Source organism: Triturus cristatus, chromosome 1_2 (genome assembly GCF_964204655.1).
Source record: "Triturus cristatus chromosome 1_2, aTriCri1.1, whole genome shotgun sequence".
Taxonomy (NCBI): domain Eukaryota; kingdom Metazoa; phylum Chordata; class Amphibia; order Caudata; family Salamandridae; genus Triturus; species Triturus cristatus.
The window spans coordinates 802,743,707-802,767,558 of NC_140580.1; positions in this window are offsets into that span (position 1 = coordinate 802,743,707).

Consider the following 23,852-nt stretch of genomic DNA (forward strand, 5'->3'; position numbering starts at 1 on the left):
ATTACATATTCATCATGTTTCTCTAACCATAAATCAATGTTAAAGGGTGCCAATTGTTAGTATAACTAATCAACTAATGACAAAATAGAGGCACATATGCTACTTCAGCAACTGCAAAATTAAACTTTTTTTATAAGATGTATAACACCTACGTTCAAGACACCCATCACAGGTCATAAACATTTATGAGGTGTAAATAAATTTCAATATTGATAATTATAAGGTAATTATAAGTGAAGCGTTAGGAACCATGGTTCTTTCTCCTTATGCATGCGCATTTAGTTACCTAAATTATTTGACATGCACACCTGTACTGAGTATTATTTAAACATCTCCTGCTTCCAATCATTGGCGACCCCTGTTTCCTCATCTAACATGACTTCTTTAGAGTCATTGACACTTTAAAACTTCGAGCATTTATATTGAGCGGCTTATATGGCACTATCCTCAATTGTACACATCTTCTTTAAAGAACCTTCGAAAGCTGAGCCCAATTTTCCCAGATTCGGTCCTCCAATTCTGAACATAATTCTATTTGATGCAAAATTCCCAAATGTTTCATCCTCTCCTGGTTTCCTCTTGGCTGACAACAAAATCAAGATTCATAACTAAGTTGATAAACTAAACATTGGGGCGTGGCTTCACTAGCCACGATGGCGGAAGCGGTCTACTGAGGCTCTGAGTGTGGGGCCCGACAAGCGGCAATTATCAGCAGGGGCCGGCATCGCAGAACCGCCAAGGAGACTCTGGACGAGCTCTGACATGTCGGCGATATCGGAAAAATACCAGCAGCCCGACAACAAGTGCCAGAGGCGACCGTGCTGCCACTGTGAGGAGCCCAGATGCCTGACTTCAAAATGGCGCTGGCTCAATGATCCCCGTGGCCACAGTCGATACCTTCTGGAGCCGGAGTATAGTGTAGCGGGCTGTGGTGGGAGGCGGTGATGGGACTTCGCCGGGAGGCCTTAGCCACTGCCGCAGCGGGGAGAAAAAGAGCGCAAAAGTACGCCACCTGGGCGCTCATCGCTCTCCCGATCTGGCACTCGCAGGCTGCCCACGCACCGATCAAGGGCAGTATCCAAAGCCCTGATGACTGCTTGAGGGACTCGGGAACCAGGACAGGCCAGGGCAGGGAAAGAACACTGGAGGGATCGTAGACTCCACCCGCAGCACCGTATAAAGGAGCTGGGATCGTGGAAAACAGCAACCAGTGGGGGGGGCCCTGCTTTCTTCCTCCAACCAGTCAGCAGACCCGACCGACCGGCTCCGGCCATTCTCTCTGGGTGGACTCATGACACCGGGTAGACTCCTGTGAGCACCTCTGAGGTGGCGGGTGAGTGGGGTAGGTGTGTAGGAGAGACAACTGCGAAGCCCAAAACTCGGGTGCTGGGACCGACCTCCCTCCCCCCGCTGCTCCCCCCAGGAGACCTAACAACTCCAGAGAAAGGACACCTAATTCAGGCATAGGTCACCATCCAGGTCTCCATCCAGTCAGGAGTCGGGGGTGGACAGTGTCCACAGGCACGGAGGTCGGCATTCACCGCAAAGGGACAGCGGGTACCTGCCTCATCACCGTGGGGTCCGCCTGGTCATTGGAGGATGCAACGGAGTTGGCAAGGCTGTCTAGGGGGACAGCGACACCCATGCCAGGAGGGGCAGCACATTGATAACATCGGACAGAAGCACATCAGACACAGACGTAAGTGTGGGTGGGTTTCTGGGACAACAGCCAAAAGGAGCCTGCAGATCCTTCCCCTCACTAAGACGGGGACCCTGGGCAGGTAACGAGACACTACACTTGGCAGCTTGACAAGATGGTAGCCGGGGCCTGCGAAGGCACAGAGTGAGGGAGTCGAGTGTCCTAGCAAGGGAAGTAATGGCGCAGACTATTGCCAGGAGAGATGAGTAAGTGGGGTGCTCACGACCCGGCCCTGGCACGAGAGCAGAGAGAGAAGTAAACGCAGCAGAGGATAGTGACCTGAGGTCTGAAATGTGCGAGTCCTACGCTCTTCTGTCGGACGACCACGCAACTCTTACACCACTTGCAGTCATGGGACGCCTCAAGGCAACCAAGGCTACCCAAACCCCCCATCGAGCTTGATCGACTTCCCCAACCGCAGCGGACTCAAAGATGGACACAGACTCTAATGTCACCAAGTCAGAAAAATTAGACAGAGTCCCAGCAGCAATCGAGCAGTCACGAATTACCATGGAAGAGCGGTTTGGGACCTTGGCCACAGACCTGAGCCTGCTGCGGGATGATCATCATAATCTAGCGGACAAGGTGGCAGAGGGGGAAAAAATGCTGGCGACAATGCAGCCCCAAACCAAAGTGCAACGTGACTCCATAAAAGACCTGCAGGCCTGACTCATCATCCTGGAGGAAAGAACAGACAATTTGGAAGGGCGATCTAGGAGGAGCAACCTGCTCATTTTGAAATTGCTTGAGGGCGTAGAGGGCAATGACCCCATCGAATATACTGAATCCTGGGTCCGGTCTTTCACGCCATGAGAAGATCTTATGCCCTACTTCTCCATTGAAAGAGCACACAGGGTGCCGGTGCGCCACCCCCCTCCAGCTTGCTCCCTCACCCCATGCTGGTGAAACTACTCCACTTCCGGGAAAGAGACACCATACTGCGAGCTGCCAGAAAGAGTCACCCCGTCATTTTAGAGGACAAACACGTTATGCTCTTCCCAGATTATACCAGAGCAGTGCAGAGAAAGTGCAGAGAAAGCGTGCAAAAAGACTCCTCCGAAGTCAAAACATTCAGTATTCACTGTTGTTCACATCAAGACTCGAAATCATCTACAAAGACACAGCAATATTCCTCACAGACCCATAGGAAGCAACGACCTGAATGGAGCTGCATCCGGGACTGGCCCCGCTACAAGGGCATACTAGAACACTGAGACCCAAGTCGCTCAGGCATCCCAGATGCCGCAACCAGAAAGCCCAAAGCCGTTCGGACATGCAGTCACTTCACAGCTTGCTGACGTCCCCAGACTTGGAACAGATCATAATAGACCGCTGGAAAGCAATTCAAGCAGTGGCAGACTTGGGAATGAATCTTTCTGCATCGGACCATGAAGGCACTATGCATATCTTCACGCCAGAAGAGGACCCAAACGATTCCAGCAAATCAGGTGAGAACTCTGGGACCCTGCCAAAGGTCACACCGCAGACTGCGGACACACTCATCTGAAGCTTCTACGAGATGGTAGCTATGAGAACTTTAGGAACCAACCACACTTCACGCTGCATTACATGCCTGGGAGGGTAACAACCACTGCACGCACCAGCGTAAGGGGTCCCGTCCATCAGACACGTGCCATCATGGGACCCCCGCTCAGGGACCTTGCAGATATGCGCTAGCTTGATGTACCCCCCCCCGTTCCTTTCGTTAATGGGTTCTCGGTAGTACCGTTTTAGATGTGTTGCATGTTGCAGCACATCCCCCACATTGGGCTTAAAGCCCCACAGTGTTTTGGTTCAACCCCTCACCTCATCTTGACCCCCCACCAATCCCACCGCAAGGGGCTGCGGCACTCACTCACCGGCGTACATATCCCATCAGGCAGACAATATCCACATCCGGGGGTTTACACTAGGGCCCCTGGGACCACTTTCCAACGCAGCACAACCATTCCGCTGCCATGACCCTAACAAAAGATATCAAAGTTCTCACTCTAGGGGGCGTGGCCAACCAGGCAGCAAAATGGCCGCTCTGTGAGTGAGCTCCGCCGGCTGCACCCAATAATCCTTCCTTAATCCTGCTCTGAACGCACTTGGCGTCCTGCTTCACGTGTCGGAAGGTGGCGCGACACTCAGTGCCTTGCCGGTCGGACTCTGGTGGCTGCCGGGGACCGGGTGATCGAGTTGTGCCCTCGGGCGCCCTGCCGCACCGATCCTGAAGTGGAAGCCCGCCTCCGCGGCTGTCGGAGACGGACGTGCCGGGCTGCGGGAGCCCGAGGCTGAGCGGGCCTGATGCACCTCGGGGCGCTGCGGACTCCGGGCGGGCGTGAGACTTGGTGGAACTCGGAGCCGCTGGCATTGCCACGACCTGGAACCTCGGCGCGGATACCTGCCTGCCAGACTGGAATCGAGGCTGCCAAGCTTGCTTGCTTCTGGCCGCGGCTGAGGGAAACTCGGACAGAGCGGACGCCATTTTATTCACCTCATGTGTGGCGCGATTGAAGCTGGCTGCGGCTGCGGTCTAACCGGGCTGGACTGGAGGTGAGCCTGCGCCGAGGCGTCCACTCTGCGGAAGAGGTCAGAGACCGCTGGTGGGAAGCCTGCGGGGGCGGCTGGTGCCGCGGGGGCCGCTGAGCGCGTGCTGCAGCCCGGGGTCGTGCGAGGAGTGAATGCTGCACGGGCGTGAGGCGCCCCAGTTGGCCGGCAGCTGTCCCTAAGATGCGGTGAAGTTGTGGATGCGCCCGGAGGCCGCTTTGCCCACGCTAGGAGCTCCTGTTTCGGCTCGATCCGGCTGGGCCGTGGGTGTGCCTCGGGACCCTGGTGCTGGTGCTCCGTGAAGGTGCTCTGAACTTCGGAGGCGCCCGACCTGGTCTCCAGCGGTGTGGCGTAAATCCAGGCCCAATCCTAGGAGTGGCAGGGTGTGCAATTGGATCGCGTGCTATGCGGCAGAATGTCCAGGTGATTGCTGCGAGACCGTGCAGATCATTACTACAAACTGCGGACTACCGGGCAGAGGACTCAGTCGTGGGTGACACAGTGGGTGTGCAGCTGTAAGATTCTCCTGTGGGAATCGGAGTGGAAGCTGAGGCAGCATTGAGCCGGACTGCAACCGATCCTAAGTCACTCCGCGGCTGGCAACTGGGGTCTACTTGAATCTGCACAACGCTGCGGAAATATCCCTCTGGCCTGCTCGGGCGGCACCGGTGGCCTCTCGCTGTGCCCTAGCTGATTTGGTGTCTACTGAGCGGAGGTCAGGCGGGGTGGTGATCGGGCCCCTGAGACCTCGGCCGCGGCCTTCGACACCGCGGACTACAGCATAACATTTCTGGCTGATTTGTGGCGACCTCCTCGTACGAGACCGGGGCTGGCACATCGACATGGGGGGGAAAAACGAAGCGAAGCAGTCTCGGCTTACCTTTGATCACAAGCGACAGGCTAAACAACCAGCGGTGGACCATGAGGCGGCGGAGTCTACCTCGCATGGGACAGGGCCTGATGACGATTACCGGGCGCTGATGATGGAGGTTAGATCGAGCCTCAAGAGCATTGACGCCAAGCTAGACGCCATGGGCTCTCAGTTGTAGTCTGTCAAGCAACAAGTGGACTCGCACGAAACCAGACTAGAGTGCTGCGAGTTCAGGCACGAAACCAAGAAACAACTCACGTCTGTGGAAAAAGAATTAGAATCCCTCCGGGCCAAAACGGATGATTTAGAGGCAAGGTCACGAAGATCCAACATCCGTATAACGGGCATCCCGGAGACGACGAACACTGGTAGAATGGAAAGGTACGTGTCCGAGCTGCTCCACGAACTTTTTGATCCGGCGCTGTCCCCGGTGTTTACTGTTGAACGGGCGCACAGGTCACTGGGGAAAAAGCCACCGGTGGGAGCGGCGCCGCGCCCTATCCTCGCTAAGATACTGATTTTTCAAGACAGGGACCTCATCCTACGCCTTGCTCGTGAAAAGGGCAAAATTACGCACAAAGGGAACAACATCTCCTTTTACCCTGATTTCACTCCTTCTGTGCAGGCAGCCCGGAAGGAATTTCTACCTGCTAAAAAACTGCTAATCCAGGCTAACGTCCAATATGCATTGTTATATCCAGCGAAGCTGAAGGTGTCACACGAGGGTATCACACATTACTTTACTGAGGCCAAGGTGGCGTTGAAGTTTGCTAAACAACTTGGAGGTGCTGCGGCGAGACGAACATCACCGCGTGCGGACGTAGAAGATGGCCGGCTGAGTGACAATGACTGAACCAGGTGTGTGTAAGCTGCATGTTCTATCCTCAAAGGGCGATGTTACCTGTGAGGGCAGTGCCAGCCTCTTCCCACCCGCAGTTACGCTTAGGATCCAGCTTTCAGTTTATGGGGTGAGGTGGTGGGCCTGCCTCTGACATTTGCGCTGTGCTGCTGAAATGAACTTACATCGCGCGGCCCTCCGGGGTGTGGGCTGCGGACGGAATGTGGAGAGTGACGCTGGTGTGATGCGGGGACCGTTATAGTGCAGCCACCCTGTGAAGACAGGGTGGTACGCTTGGAGCACCACGCCCCATGGGGTGTCTCCCATTGTTTTTGGGTTCAAGTTGCCAACATGCCTTGCATGTTTACGGGAGGGATTTGTCACAACCTGTTTGGGGGGTTGGTGAGGGCGGGGGATGGTGGGGGGCGTTGTGTCGTTTTATGTTATATAAGGTTTGGTACGATGGATATGCTCTCTCACAGTTTACCATGAGATTACCCTATACATGGCACGGGGTGTATGATGGGAGGGCGATGCACTATACACACAGAGGCAGTGGAGGTGGGACACAGAACAAACACTGGAATGGCAGGCGTTAGGCTATTAACGTGGAATATTAGAGGACTTGGGGACTACAAAAAGGCTCGACTCATGCAGGGGTATCTCTCTAGACATAAAGTGGATATTTGCTTCCTTCAGGAGACACACGTGAACTCCACTCCTTCACTTAGACTGAAGCACTCGCGCTGGGCTCGGGTGTATTCCGCCATTTATTCTAATTATGCTAGAGGGGTGGCGATTCTCATACGCAATGGGCTGGACTGGAAGGAACACCACACTTTATTAGACAAAGAGGGTCGCTACGTTATTACGCATGGCGTGCTTCAGGGGAGGGAGCTGGTGTTGGCGGCAGTGTACGGACCTAATGTGGATGGCACAGATTATGCTAAGAGATTGTTCCACTATTATCCTTGGTGGGGACTTTAATGTAGTACTTGCGGATGCGTTGGACCGTAGGGGTGCAGGAGGGCCCACACACACCAGAGTGCGTCAGGCCATCCTGGATATCATGGAGGAGGGGATGTTGTCCGATGTCTGGAGAGCAAGGTACCCTACTGACACCGTGGGGACGTGCATTACGAGTCAGCACGCGGCTTGGTCCCGCCTGGATTACTGGTTGGTCTCGCCGGATGTGGCATCCTGGGTGGTTGAGGTGGACATTCAGGCCAGGTCGCTCTCTGATCACGCCCCTTGCCTGTTGGTAGCAAAGGTACCTGATGCCCCCGCTTGTGCATTCTCCTTGCGGTTGCCCCCGCATGCGCTCACCGACTCTGTTTTCACTGAGGAAATTAGAGCGGACATCGTGAACTATTTAGAAAAAAACAATGGGTCGGTGACTACTGAGGCAGTCCTCTGGGACGCATTTAAGGCGGTGATCCGGAGCCAATGCATCTCCAGACAAGCAGGTGTCCTTAAAGCAATACGCGGCACTCTGGGCCGCCTGGAGGGGGAGTTAAAGGAGTTGGATGTGAGATTCTGCTGTGACCCTTCATCTGAACTGGCGGTACAGATGAAGGCTAAATTGCTGGAGTATGATGTTGAGGCACAGCGTGAGGTGAAATTCCTGGGCAAGCAGGCAGAGGCCCGTAGATATGGAGAAGGGGATAGACCTAGCAGAACCCTGGCGCAGCTTATTTCTCCGCGCACACAATCTAATTTTATACCGTCCATAAAGGATAAGGAAGGAGCGCTCCGGCTGGGTCACGAAGCAGTTCTCACTGCTTTTGCTCAGTTCTACTCGACCCTCTATACCTCCAGACAGACAACAGCGCCGGCATCCCTGGACGCCTTCCTAGATTCAATTGCTGTTGTCTGCTTTAATGACCATCACTGTAAGTATATGGATGTCCCATTCACTGCCCGGGATGTCGCGCAGGTGATAAAGAGCATGCCCGCGCTCAAGGCCCCCGGCCCGGACGGGCTGTCCACAATCTTTTACAAGACATATGTCCACGAACTGGCCCCTAGACTCCACTCGGTCTTCGCTGAGGCCCTGGAGACTGGCTCCCTGCCGGACTCGATGCGCGAGGGGCTAATAATTACACTGTTAAAGCCTGACAAGGATTGCCAGCTACTGGACTCGTACCGTCCATTATCTCTTATCAACGTAGACGTTAAAATCCACGCCAAACTGATCGCAGATAGGCTCCAGCCCTTGCTGCCGATGGTGGCGCTACCCGATCAATCGGGGTTCATCCCCGGCCGAGCCACATCGCACAACCTTCGCACGATATTTTCAGTGTTGCACTATTTACACCCCTCTATACAGGCGGCGGTCATTTTCCTGGACGCCACGAAAGCGTTTGATTCGCTGGAATGGCCTTACCTGTTTAGGATTCTTGGCAGGATGGGATTTAGCCCCCTCTTCATAAACTTGATACGGCTACTATATGCCGCTCCCAGGGCGCGAGTGCGGGTGAATGGGCTGATTTCTCAGCCGTTTGACATCTCCCGAGGGACCAGGCAGGGGTGCCCTTTGTCGCCGCTGCTATTTGCTATTGCCATGGAGCCCCTCGCGGCTCGGGTCCGGCAGCACCACACAGCCCGGGGCATCGGTTTCAGCTCCCGCAGCTTGCTGATTTCCTTATACGCAGATGATGTAACGCTATACGTAATTAACCCAGCCGAGAACCTGAACCCACTGCTGAGGGAGTTCATCCGATTTGAGGGACTGGCGGGAGTATCTATCAACTGGTCCAAGTCTGTTGCATTCCCTTTGACGGATGCCACATCTGAGGTGGAATCGGACTATCCCTTGCGCTGGGAAGCTGACTCAGTCAAATACCTGGGTGTCTGGATCAGTCGTAGCCTGAGTGACTTGTGGACGTTGAATTACGGTAGGGCAGTGGACTGGCTGGAGGGGAAAATCGAAATTTGGAACAAGCTCCCCCTGTCTTTGGTTGCAAGGATAGCCCTTGCAAAAATGGTGGTCCTTCCGAAATTTTTATACCTGTTTGTAAATCTACCGTTGCCCCTGCCTGCACATTTTCACGCTCGGGTGCGGTCACTGCTGTTGATGCTGGTTTGGGCTGGGGGTCAGGCGAGATCCTCTTGGGCACTGCTTACCCTCCCGTTGCGACAGGGGGGCTGGGGGCCCCGGATATGTCACTATACTCATTGTGTGCGCAGGCACAATTTCTGCACTTCTGGGTTTTTCCCACTCCCTATCAACCGCATGTAGCAGTGGAGATGGCGGTTGCAGCTCCCTTGCCCCTCAGTGTGGCAGTATACGGGAGGTCGCCTCGCCCCTCTAAAGATGTGGACACGGTGGCCCTGCTCCGTTGGACGTGGCGAGAGCTGCAGAGAAGGGCAAAACTCCCTCTCTTGTATGCGCTGGCCGTTCCCCTGCGGGGAAATCCATTGATTCCCTGCTTACAGGATAGAGGGAGGGACGTCATGGTTAGAGGGAAAATCCTGCATACTTTCGCCGACATTTACCCCGATGGTACCTTCGAGGTTCCCGTGGAGGGCGAGGGGAACCCACCTGAAACCTTCGCCGATCTTTTTACCCTCCATCAACTTAAAGCATCCTGCAAAGCGCTGTGGCCTCAGTTCCCGGATGAGCCCCCACGACTCCAGGCATTACAAAATTTACTCTCGAAAGCATCTCCCAAAAAACTTGTGTCCCGGTTATATAACTGTATGCAGGAGCAATCCCCTGTCGTTGTGCCTTCCTCCCTGCATGCATGGAATGCAGAGTTGGAGGCCCCCCTGTCTGAAGAACAGTGGTCCTTCTGCTGTGGGCAGCTGAAGGAATTATCGCCGAATTATAGGTTGCGCCTGGTGCATTTCAAGTTCTTGCACAGGTACTATCATACACCACGCTCGTTGCACCGTATGGGGCTCAGGGAGGATGATGCCTGCTGTAAGTGTGGGGCCGAAAATGCTACTTTTATGCACGTGGCGTGGAGCTGCCCGTGACTAGAGGAATACTGGGTAGCTATCTTCACTGCTATTAACCAAATTCTACTTAGAGCAGATGCACCGTCTCCACACTTGGGGCTACTGGGCTATGTTAAAAATACCCCACCAAAGGCTAGGAAATTGCATGCGCTGTTGCTCCTACATGCTAAGAGACAGGTGGCGGTGAGATGGGGCCGTAGGTCCCTACCGAAATTTACTGAATGGGTGAAAGATGTGACATATGGTAACACACAACTTGAATGCTATTGGGAAATGATGCCGGCTACTTCCCGACCCAGGGACATCTGGGAGCCCTTTCTTCAGTGGTCCCGGGAGAGGGCTGGTTCCCCCAGCTCTACACGTTCATTGTCTGGAGAGGTTTCTGATGATATGGGTTGACACTATTGTGGGAGGGGAGGTGCTTGCATGTGCTGCTGAACTCTAGACGATTTTACATTTGGTTACAACTGGCTGTGGGTGGTGACATGAAGGCTGGGCCCCGTCGTATGGGGGATGGCATGTCGTAAATAATTAGTCCTTGAGTCCGTACACAACGAGGCGGTAGCCCGCTTTTAGTACGCTATGTCATGGTCTGATATTTAAACATGATTGCTGTTTCTGTGTGCTCCTTCATATGTGCTGACACCTTTGCAGTCTTCGCTCCTCAATTGCTAGAGTGCCATGTATGGTTTCTGCTGCTTTCCGTCTGTACCTTTGGTTGTGTTGGTTATGGTTACGTAAAAGTATATTTGGGGGTAAATGAAAACCGATAATTGTTTCCATGCTGATTTACAGTGATTGATTGGTTCAGAAATTGCCTGCTTTTACGGAGGCTCTGTATGTCCATAACTGTAATGTCATTGATTTGCTGACCTGAATAAACAAATTAAAAAAAAAAAAAAAAAAAGTTCTCACTCTAAATGCTAGGGGTGTCCACATGGCTCGGAAGCAATATACTATTTATGCATATATCAAATGCCAGCAAGCGTAGGTCATCTTGCTGCAAGAGACACACCTAGCGAAAGGTGAATTAGACAAGCTCCAGAGGAAGTGGCGTGGCACCATCTGCGCCACGACTTATTCAGCGTATGCAAGGGGTGCCCCAGACTGGATCCGACCGGTAGTCCCCTTTCTAGAGACTGGCCGGAGGGTAGACCCGGAAGGGAGATAAGCACTCTTGGAGGGGTTGCTAGACGGTCAACCAATACTGCTGGGCAGCATATATGCCCCCAATACAGAACAGGCAATATTCTGGGAGACCCTGTTGAATAACTTAGCTCAATTCAAAAGTTCCCCATGGGTGCTTGGAGGAGACTACAACTGCCCTTTGGACATCGCCCTTGACAGATCCCACCCCCCACCACATCCTCACACGCCTTCGCACACACAATTCCCGACTTCAGGCCTGGGGTCAACACTGGTCATTGACGGATGCTTGGCATCATACACACCCGACAACTAAACTTTACTCCTTCCACTCCATTGCCCACAATCTGCGCGTATGGCTCGACAGATTTATGTGCACGCGGACGATCCTTCCCCTCATCCACCATTCAGATTACTTAGGCAGGGTGATATTGGACTATGACACACATGTTATGACCCTGTGGTGGCGCCCACCTACACCTCCGGTAGCCACATGGCGGCTCCCCCGAGACTGCCTAGAGGACCCTATATTTCAACATGAGCAAACAGAAAACATCCAACATTACTTCTTGGAGAATACAGGGAGAACAAACTCTAGAACACTTGAATGGGACGCTTTCAAAGTGGTCCGGGGGGATACCTGCATTAGGCAGATAGTAGGGGTCCACAAAACAATGGAGCAGGCAGTACAGGCCACCGAACAGCGAGTAGCGAGACTGTCCAAGGACGCTGACAAGCAGCAAATCCCCCCTGGCACAAATGGCAGAAGCCAAAACTAAGTATGCAGAAGCCTGTGCAGACTTGCGCTGGTATAACTTTGGGCATACGCCACTAGAGGCCACAGCAAAGGTAACCGCGCCGGCACATTGCTCGAATGGCTGGTCAGACAGGACATGCAAGCACAACCGATCACCAGTATCAGAAACGCTGCAGGCCTGATTGTGTATGTGCAGTCAGACATTCTGCCAGCCGTTCAAGAGTACTACAAAACATTATATAGTGAACCAGCCCAGGACAGAAGGGATTACATCCAAAGGATGTTGGATAGTGATGCTATAAGGCAGCTACCGAAGGAGGACAGGGCTGTCCTTGATGAACAACTAACACCCATAGAGATCAAACATGCTGTCCACCAACTAGCCACTGACAAAAACTAGTCCCGCAGCTAGACTTAGTATAGCAGGTGGTGCTAGAGGTGAAGATGCTCCCCAAATCCATGCGTGACTCCACGCTAGTGACGTTTTTTAAATCAGACCGAGACCCCTTGCTTAGGTGCGTGACTCCACGCTAGTGACGTTTTTTAAATCAGACCCCTTGCTTAGGTCCTCCTACCGGCCCATCACCCTACTAACAGCGGATTGCAATATTCTTGGGAAAATCCTTGCAAACAGAGGTGCTCCCTCCCTCATCTTGCATACCCTGACCAATGGGGTTTTGTGCCCAGGAGGAACACTTTCCAAAATATCCTTCGGCTGTTCCAGGTCCAGGAGAGCGTCCGGGGGAGATTCCCGCGTGCTGCATGCCTTGTATTGGACCTCGAAAAGGCCTGTACCTGTGTGGCAGTACTTATTTGCGGTTTTGAAGCAAGTCGAAATGGGGCACCAACTTAGGGCATACATAAAGTAGCTATACACCGGGTTGTCCACTCAAATTCGAATAGGCAGGCAAATTTCACCCCCCATTCCGATAACGCGTGGAACGTGCTGGGGATGCCCCCTGTCCCCGTTATTATTTGCTCTTGCAATGGAGCCGCTGGCAATCAGACTGAGGGTGGAGGGAGAATTATGGAGTACTCCACGCAAGGGACATACGCATAGCATTTCCCTGTATGCGGATGACCTTCTCATTTACATCAGGGACATCACCACAGACGTCACTTCTCTTTGGGCCACACTCAGCGAGTTTGGTGAGGCATCGAGATTGAACGTGAACTGGGCCAAATCCACTATCTACCCCCTTCACCCCTTCACCCCGATGCACCCCACTGGGAGGTCAATGTAGGAGACGCCACACTGTCCTGGAAGAGGGACGCCCCAAGATACTTGTGAATTAGACTCTATCACACACCTGATGACTTATTGGAGGGGAACCACAACAGGGCCCTACGAGGGTTGAAAACCCAAAACAGCTTCTGGAGAACGTTGCCCCTGGCCCCAATAGGAATGGTAGCTATGTCCCATCCCAGCTCCTCTATTATTTTGCAAATGTCCTGGTGATCCCCCCGCGACCAGCTTGATTCCCTGCTGATCCAGCCAATATGGGGGAAAGGTCGCCACAGAGTAGCCCTGACGACATTACAGCTGCCATGAGATGGGGGAGGGCTGGGGGCCCCGTTCTTTGAAGCCTACTTTCTGGCAGCGCAATTACAGTGGCTCTCGGGCTGGATGGCTGGCCAGTCCTGGAAGAAACGACAACACCAGCAGGGACCTTGACAATTCCGGAGATAACCCGGATGCTCCTTCCAGGGACCAAGCCCAACCAGTCCATCCCCTTCTGGTGAAAGGGGCCAGATCCTGTGTGCTGCGCATCCATAGCCTCCCTAAAGCAGCTACTCTGTACTTCCCACTATTGCCACTGGTCTCCCTAGGGGAAGCGGGCTTTACGCGTCTGGCGAATTGCAAGTATGGACAGATTTTGCGCTCACTGAGACAGTGGTACTGTTTACGGATGGCCAACTGACATCGTTTGTGGGATTGACAGAAGAGTGTGGGCTCCCCGTTGGACAGTTATTATTACATAGGCAACTCATTGCCGACTGTAGAAAGACATGGGACCTTACGACTGGGGAACCCAAAACGCACCCGGTGCTATGCACGATTTTAAACATGGGCACAGGACGGCACTTGATAACATGGATATCCAAGTCGGTCATGGAACTTACAAATAAACCGCTGACGAGGCACCGACTCAAGTGGGAAGAGGAATTCAGTTCCGCACTACGTGACAAAGAATGGCTCACAGCCCTGGAACATCACAAAAAGGTGAAAAACAACCACCGATTTAAACATATCCAATTTAACATACTACATCGTGCCTATCTCATGCCGGAACAGCTTAAGCGCTTCTTCCCAATGTCGCAGTTTGACTTCCCTCGCTGCCACACACTCGACGCCTCATTCATCCATATGCTATGGACTTGCCCTATATTGCAAGCCTTTTGGAAAAAAGTACATGCCACACTGCTGACGGTCACAGGTTTGATGGGACTTAACACGTGGGAGGCCTGCCCCCTAGGTATTTTTAAGCGACACAAACAGAGAAAGGTGGCGACCTGGTTTGCGATCCTAGTCATACTCCTTGCTAAGCGCAGCATCACACTGCACTGGCGATCATCTGATGGCCGCCCTATAGATGGATGGTGGGGGGCAGTCAAGAAATGGGGCGTGGCTGAGGAGGATGCCATTAGACGGGAGGAAGTGCGTGGCATGCGGCAAAACCCTATATCCATTGAGTGGTCGATGCTCCTTCATAGCTTCACACACGCGCAAAACACTCCTGTGGACACCCCAGGGGTCACCCACACAGCGCTAGGCCCGGGGGAGCCCCGAACTCCACACACATTGCCTGCACAAGACAATCCCCTACTATCCCAAGCAACATACCCCACTCGTCCTGATGGGGGAACATCCCCGGGAGTTACTAGCTCCGTGACATTCAATGCCCCAACCCCCTTGCCCCCATTTCCCCAAGTTTCATCTCCCCAGTTCAGTTGTATAAACAGATGCGGTGTCCTCCCGAACACCAGACGGAGATAGCGAGGGTGCATTAGCAACACTGGAGAACTTGACATCTCAATTTGTCACTTACTATCCCCGGATAGGCACACAACGTAACGCACCATATACGTCAAGGCAGTTTAGGCCTTGATCGACTGGAATTCATTCGTCATGTCAATGTGGATAATGAATGTCATGCAAAGATTAACGGTTTTACATTATTGACTAATACAAAAAAGGTTTACGGAAAAAAAAGTTGATAAACTAAGCTTTGACTAAAGGTCTCTTTTCAACACAATATTGATCTTTTTAACATGATATTGATCATCTGAACAATACCCTTTCTGCAATTCAATAATTGAAGTAAAAGATTTACCTAGAGATCAACAATACAAATGGGGATGTTTGGACATGTTAACAAGTATAGCCTTTTAACAATTATACAAAAGGAAAAATGGTGATGGTTCGTTCCAGAGCTCGCCACCAGGGCCATCTTGTTAGGTTTCTAATTGGATAGTAACTTCAGGTTCAGGACTCCCTCACACAAAAGGAAAAACATGCCTGAAAACAACGTTCTCTGCACTATAAAGGGGAATTACTTCTATCATATCCAGGTATTGGAACTGACATAGTAGGACTGGTGCTAACCCATGTAGAAGGAGGCAATGCCATATTTGCCAGCAACGTACATGCTGAGAAAGAGCAGCGTCCATATTGAGGCATGTCTCAGTAAAAGACTCTGGAAGAATGATAGAATTACAACTTACCTTACAGAACCCTACTGTCTCCCTCAGCTCACTCACACCATTTTTAAATATAGTCCATATAGCAATCAAGAACACAAAGAAGTCAAGTACACAATTGTGTCAGCAGCCATAACTATGAGTTCCTGTGAATCTCGCAATACTGACAGCATTAGCATCATCAGTATTGAGACCTGAAAGTAAAGAAAGGAGAAACCGAGATAGGAGGTATTCTTCTGCTATGTATTAAGGGTCAAGAACCCCTTCCCAGCTCTGATCCATAAGGCCCTATTCTTCCTCCATCCCTTCTTCACTTCTGAAAGAAGTGAATGGAGATCTATCCTTTTAAAATGTAAATGAGACCACCAGGCAATGTAACTTCCTTTCAAGGGCATCACCATCCCCTTTCAACCCTCCCTCTTAGAACTGATTTTCCACACTTCCTGTTTTGCCCAAGTTATCATCTTTATAAACTTGATCCTCTATCGTCCTCTTTTCGTACTCACTCCCACCATTTCTCCTTGCCTCTGACCATCTGCTGGCCCTCACTTTTGCTGCAACTCTGCTCTGGTATATATGTATATACACATATGCATACATGCATTCTATGTATTCTTTCTATACTAATCAAACTTAAATTACATAATCTTTACACAATCTAAAGTTATAGCTATACCATTAAATTTTAATTTACGCACCACTTTCATATTACTATACCTGTGTCACCTCATACACAATGTTGTTAACTTGCTAGCAAGACTGCAAACGCCTTTGTGATACACGGCCGGTGCTTATACGCTTTTATATTACATTATTTGTACCACATGAAATCATGGCATTCACACCCTTAGTACATCTCAAATTACATAATTTGTCAGAACATTGTGCATGGTAGAGTGGGAAGTTCAAGTACAGTGGAGTGGAGTACATTGGAATGGTGTAAAGAGGAGTGGCATGGAGCAGATTAGTGTATAGTGGAGAGGCGTAGAGTGGAGTTGTGTAAAGTCAAGTAGCGTAAAGTAGAATTACAATGTGAAGTAGCATAGAGTAGAGTGGCATACAGTGGAGTAGCATACAGTGGAGAAGAATAGAGGTGTAAAGTGGAATAGAGAGGAGTGGTGCAGAGTGGATTGGCATAGGATAGAGTAGTGTAGGGTGGAATGGCATAGAGTAGAATGGCATAGACTGGAATGGAGTAGTGTAAAGTCACTTAGAATAGAGTAGCAAAGAGCACAATATTGTACAGGGGTGTGGCGTGGCATGGCGTGGCATACAGTAGAGGGGCATTAGGTGCAGTGGCATAGAGTTGGATAGCATAGAATGGAGTGACATTAAGTGGCATGGTGTACTGTCAAATAGTGTAGAGGGGAGTGGCGTACAGTGTGGTTGTGTAGAGCAGAGTGGCTTAGAGTGGCATACAGTGGCATGAGTTGAGTGTTGTACAGAGGAATAGAGTAAAGTTGAGTGCAATATCGAGGAGTGGAGTGGTGTACAGTGGAGTGGCTTAGTGTGGGGTGGCTTACACTGGAATAGCGTAGAGTATAGTGACATACAGTCCTATGTATAGAGGGAATAGCACAGCGTGGAGTGGCATAGAATGGAGTAGTGTTGAGTGAAGTGGCATAGAGTGGGAGATATTAGAGTGGACTGGACTAGAGTGTAGTGGCATACAGTGGAGTGGCATAGCGCAGAGTGGAATGACATAGAGGGACATAGAGTCCAGTGTCGTAGAGTGGAATAACATAGAGAGGAGTGGATTAGAATGGAGTGGCATAGCATGGAGTGGCACAGAATGGAGTGGCACAGGGTGGAGTGGCACAGACTGGAGTGGCACAGAGCCAAATGCCATGGCATAGAATGGACTGTCGTAAAGTGGGATAGAGTGTAATTTTGCACAGTGGATTCAATAGTTCATAGTCAAATAGTGTAAATGGAGTGGCATAGGCTAGAATGGCATACAGTGGAGTAGCATCATGTACATTGAATGGTGTGTCATAGAGTAGAGTGGACTAGTGGACAGTGGAGTGGAGTGGCGTAACCTGGGTGGCGTGGAGTCGAGTAGCATGTTGTAGAGTAGAGTGGAATAGTGGAGAGTGTAGTGACGTAGAGTGAAGTAGCGCACAGTGGAATAGCGTAATGCCATAGAGTGCAGTGGTATTCAATGGAATAGTGTACAGTGGAGCAGTTTACAGAGGACTGGCATAGAATGGAGTGGCATACAGTGGAATGGCATAGAGTGGAGTGGCTTAGATTGGAGAGGCACGAAGTGTAGTAGCATGTCAGAGACTAGAGCGGAGTGATTTAGAGTAGAATGGCATGTCGTAGAGTAGAGTGGATTGGCGTACAGTGGAGTGGCATAGACTGGAGTAGCACAGTGTCAAGTAGCCTGTGTTAGAGTGAAGTGCCGTAGAGCGGAGTTCCATGGAGTGGAGCGGTGTACCATGGAATAGGGTAGAGTAGAGTGGTGTAGAGGGGAGTGTCTGAGAGTGGAGTGGCATAAAATAGAGTGTGATATAATGGAAAAGCATAGAGTGGAGTGTTTTAGAGTGGAATAGAGTGGAGTGGAATAGACTGGAGTGACAGGGTTAAGTGGTGTGGAGTGGCATAGAGCAGAATAGTATTGAGTGGCATAGAGTTAAGTGGCAATGAGTGCTTGGTAATGAGTTAACTGACGTACAGTGGAATGAAAAAAAATTGGAATATATACAGTGTACTGCATAGATTGCAATGACGTATAGTGGAGTGGCATGTCATAGAGGAGAGTGGGCTACAATGGAGTGGCGTAGACATGAATTTTGTAAAGTCGACTAGCATGTCATACAGTAGAGTATAGTACCATAGAATGGAATACTGTAGAGTGGAGTACAGTTGAGTGGCATACATTGGAATGGTGTAGAGTGAAATGGTGTAGAGTGTAACAGCATAGTGGAGTGGCATACAGTGGAGTGGCAGAGAGTGCAGTGTAATAGCATAGAGGTGGTGGCATAGAGTGGAGTGGCATAGAGTTGAATAGCATAGAGTGGATTGCCGTACAATGGAGTGGTAAAGTCTCTGTCCTGTCTTCACGCTGGCTTGGCAGGTCCCACAATTCCTTCCGAATGTATCTGAGTAATTCTTGATCCTAGGGCAATAGAAGTGGGGGACAAGCCTTGCACGGGTATTGTCTTGGCCCAGGTGTCCTGCAAGGGAAATATAATGAGCCAGGTCCAGTAGGAAGGCCCTGTAGCTTTGGGGGAATACCTGGTCCTGGATGTCCCATGCCCAGGATCCTTACGCTCACTGTAAAAGAGGTTTTCCTCCTGCTAAAATGTGGTTACTACCAGAGGCATTACCTGCTGCTAGGGATTAAATCTTTTGCCTCATGCAAAAAAGAGTTGGACTCTCCCTTTGTGCCCTACAGAACTCCTCCTTGGTGGGACCTCATTCCACATGCCATCCCACAAGCCCAGGCAGGTAACCAAGGGAAGCAATGTCCTTCCCAACAAACTCTGGGGCTGCCACCGCAGGTGCTTCATCATATCACTGGAGGTACATTCAGGGTGTAGTTTACCACACCCCCTGTCTTTCCCCTCAGCAACTGGCTAGGCCATTGTTCAGGCTCCAGCTGTTCTTGACACCCTTCCTGGACAGCCATGGACCTTTTCATGGCACAGAATCACTCATGTAACCCTAACATCTCCACATGAGGTTTGAGCTCCACTTCCTTCCAGGTGTTTTGCTCCAGGTCACTTGGAATTACCTGCGCTGGGGAAACCATCTATTACCATAGTCATATTGGCTCCTGCGTCCCTCAGAGCCTCCACACCTTGCCCATTGATGGTGGCCCATTGCCTATGCTTAGTAGTACTTGAGGGCACATGGGTCTTAGGAACCATCCCACTGTCACCCAGGGACACTAGGGTAACCCCTGTAAACTCCCCCCATCAACTGGGAAAAACTCCTCCCTCAGCAGTATGCTAGCCACCCCTGGAATCTTTCCTAAAGTGAGAGTTGGTGTTTTTTTAGGGATACTTGGGATCCCTATTTTAGTGTCCATACTCGTAGCACACATAGCACTTGATGGGCTTGGTCTGCTGACCTTTAGTCAGGGTAAGTTTTATTCTGGTGGCCAGATTGGAAATGTGAACCAGACCCTTTTCCCTGTATTGTTTTTGGGGCCTTTAGAGAACTCAGGGCCATATGTAGGTAAAATTTTTAGGGAATCGCAATTAGAGAATTGCAAAACGGAATGTAGGTAGGATTAACTAAATATTTTGCGATTCCCACCTATTCCTTATTTGCGAATCCCTAATTGAGATTCGCAAATAAGGAATACCTTGCCATTCATTCCTATGGGCTAGAAGGCCCATAGGAATGAATAGGAAGACATTCTCAATTTGCGATTCTCAATTAGAGAATCGCAAATTGAGAATGCAATTTCAAGGTTGCAAGGGTGTCAATAGGACACCCTTTTGCACCCCTGAAATAAACATGTGTGCACATGTGGCGCACATACATACGCTAAGGGCATGTATGTGCGCCACATGGCACTTTGAAAAATGCAAAAAAGTGCATTTTCAAGGAAATCGCAAATTACCACCAACCTGAGGTTGGTGGTAATATGCGATTCCTTAAGCCAAAATTGCACAACTTGGGTGCTTCCTACATTGCATTTAAGGAATCGCAATTTGGGATTCCTTAAATGCATTAGCAAAATAAGGAATCGCAAATTTTGCGATTCCTTATTTTGCGTGTGGGTTTTTGTGTGCTACATAGAACACTGCCCAAATTGCGATCGCAAACGCTGAAATTCGGCGAATTTCAGCATTTGCGATCGCAATTTGGCTTCCTACATATGGCCCTCAGTCTTTTTATCCCACCCTCCATCATCTGGTGGGAACCCTGACCACCCTTCTGGGAAGTCCCCCCCCACAATACCTTTTTGGACACTCTGGAGCGGACTCCTCAGCAAGCTTCCTTGAGTCAGTAAGCTTGCTGTCAACCAGATGTTGACACAGCTCCGGAAAACAGGTATAAAGAATGTGCTCCCTCAAAAACAAGTTGTACAACCCTTCATAATCCTTAACTTTGCCGTCCCTGACCCAGCCCTTCAGTGCCTTACCAGCATAGTCTGTGTAGCGAGTTTGTGGCTGGCCCTATATCGTTGACTGTACTTCTCAGGTGTGAACCCAAAGTTACTGACTACAATGGTCTTCATGGCAATGTAGTTGGTCCTGTCTCCCACCTCTAGTGTAAGAAATGTGTCCCTACCAAGTGTGGGCATTTACCGCCAAATTTATTTATTTTCTTTACTTAATTTGTACAATGAATAGCTGTCCCAGCAACGGGGCATCCCAGCGCTACTCAGGTATACATAGATTGTAGCAAATCCAAAGAAAAGAAAAGTATCCACGATTACCCCGGGAACAGCCATGTCTTTAAAGCTTTGTGGAACTCTAAATGATTCTGGAGTCCTCTAATTACAGAGGGGAGAGAATTCCACAATTTGGCCGGCAGGACATTAAAAGACTGGCCACCTGCTCTGACTCTGCGAACACGGGGAATACAGACCAGCCTTTGATCCGAGGAGCGAAGAGGGCGACTTGGATTATACGGCACTAGCATATTAGCTAGGACAGTAGGAGCTTGATGAGACAAAATGGTATGAGTTACGCAGGGAGCTTTAAACTGAATTCTTCTCTCTACTGGCAGCCAATGTAGTTTGGATAGGTACTTAGACACTGAGCATGAATTAGGCAGTGCAAGCAAAATCAGGGCTGCAGCGTTTTGTATTCTTTGAAGTCACAGAGTACAAGATTTACTGGCCCCTAAGTATAAAGAATTACCGTAGTCCAGCCTAGACAAAATCGTGGCCTGTAAGATGGTCTGACGGACAGAGGGATAAAAGAAGCTCAGTAGAGTTTTCAGTCCTCTCAGTAGCCCAAAGCAGGTACCAGCAACTGCCTTAGATTGAATATCAAAGGACAGACTTCTATCAATCCAGATGCCTAGGTTCTTAACCGCCTCCTTAGGCATGGGTGCAGGTTTATGTTTATCCGGCTACCACTGATCAGACCACATATCACTATCTCCCCCGAGCAGAAGTATTTCTGACTTGCTTGTATTTAGTTGCAAGCAATTTGCCATCATCCAATCCGCAATTGCCAACATATCATCCTTGAATTTAGCAAGATTAGATTAATGTTTCTTAGAGAAGGTGATGACTAATTGGGTGTCATCGGCATATGACACCAGAGACAGCCCTCTACTCCTGGCAACCAATGCCAACGGCTGTACATAAATATTGAAGAGCAAAGGGCTCAGGATCAAGCCCTGAGGCACCCCATGTTCAGTAGCATACTCCTGAAAGTGAAAAGGTGGCATGGTAACCTGGAAGGTTCTACCCTCCAAAAAGGATCAAAACCAAGTTAAGGCCGGGCCCCAAATCCCAATCTCCTGTAGACTACGCAATAATATCTCAAGTGAAACCGTATCAAATGCGGCACTTAAATCAAGAAGAATCAAGGCCATCGAGTTTCCCTCATCCATACTGTCACAGATTTCTTGGGTCACCGCCATTAAAGCAGATTCAGTACAAAGACTAACCGCAGGACTCTACTGAGACCCTGTGCAGTTTAAAAGTCACTTCATATTGCATGCCTTTACAATGCAGTATTCACATCGCAACATCCTTTACAAGGCATGTTTTTACAATGCATGCCATCACAACGCATTTTTCGAAACTACATTTACAATGCATTGGAATACAGCGCATACCATTACAACGCATATTACTTTTAGGGCCACAGTAGGGTGAGTTTTGGATAGTGTAGGGGTAAAAAATATTATTTCCACTCCAGTGAGTGCAACAGTAGGGTATATGTTGGATAGTGTAGGGGTATAAATTACTATTCCCACTCCAGTGAGTAAAACAGTAGGGTAAGTGTTGGAAAGTGTAGTGGTAAAAATGACTCAATCCCCATTACTTACCTTATAATGTGTTGTAATGGCATGCCTTGTAGTGACATGCGTTGTAATGACATGCGTTGTAGTGACATGCGATGTAATGGCTGTGTTCTAATGGCATGCGATGTAAAGGATGTTGCGTTGTAATGACTGCGTTGTAAAGGTAGTGCATTGTAATGACTGCGTTGTGAGGGTTGTATCCCCTTCATAGGCTGCCAACCAATTATCTATGTCATCCCCCACTACATACTTTACATCATATCTTTTGGCATATAGAATCTGGACTCATGCAGACACTGCAGGTATGGTGCCACGAATATTTCTGTTGCTGAACCCCACTTGGAGGGCTCTAATATCCAGCTCTCTGAAGCTTAGCTTAGAGGTATCTTCCTTTCATCCACATCAAACCTCCTCTCCTCTTTGAGATTGCTCCTTCTCAAGCTTAGCAGGGTCTGCTGCTTGTCCTTCTCCAGCATGGCAAGCTTTATTTTTAGTTTTCTCTCCTCCCTCCTGCAGCTCCTCTGGAGACAGGCTCTTTGGAGACACACTTCTTTCTAGTCTACAGTGGACTGCTAGTACTGGGGGAAAATTGCTACCTCCCTCTGTAGGATGAATGACAAGACCCACTGTCAACTCCTGCTCTGATCCTTCCTCAGACACAGATCCATCTTCCTCATCCACGTTTCCTTCTGGGTGTGCTGCTGCCCATGCTCTCAATGCTTTCCGACGCTCTGCCTTATTGACACCACCCTTGTAGAACACCCATCTCTCCTGGCAGAACCCCTTGAGCTGGGCCACTGTGTATGAATCCAGATTGGCCAGCTCAAATTCCATAGTGCCAGGCAGGTCCACAGAAATTTTAGAGAAAATAAGACTTGGAAAAAATAAATTTGGAAAAATCAAAAGATGTCAGAAAAGGGAGAATTGAAAAAGGCTTGAATTACTCTAAGTATAGAGTTGTAGTGAACACTGAGTTATTATATCGTATTGCACAAACACAAGTCCTATCCTTACCGCTGATCACCAATGTTAGAAATGGGATTCCTAGTTGGCTGATGTATGCACCCAGGCCAGGCAGGAATCAACACTCTAGTCAGGGTAAGCTACATACACACTAAAACATGACCTGTGCTCACTCTTTGGTAGCTTGGCACAGAGTAGTCAGGCTTATCTAAAGAGGTAAGGCATAAAATGTGTGTGTAACACACACAGTAACACATTGAATACACCACAAAGATTCACAGTTTTAGAAAACGAGAGAATATTTATCTGAGTAAAACAAGATCAAAATAACAAAAATCCAATCAGTAGAAGTTGAGGTATGAATTTTTTAAAGATTAAATACAGAATTAGGGCGTGGCCAAGATGGCGGAGTGAGCGGTCGCACTCTCCGTGAGCT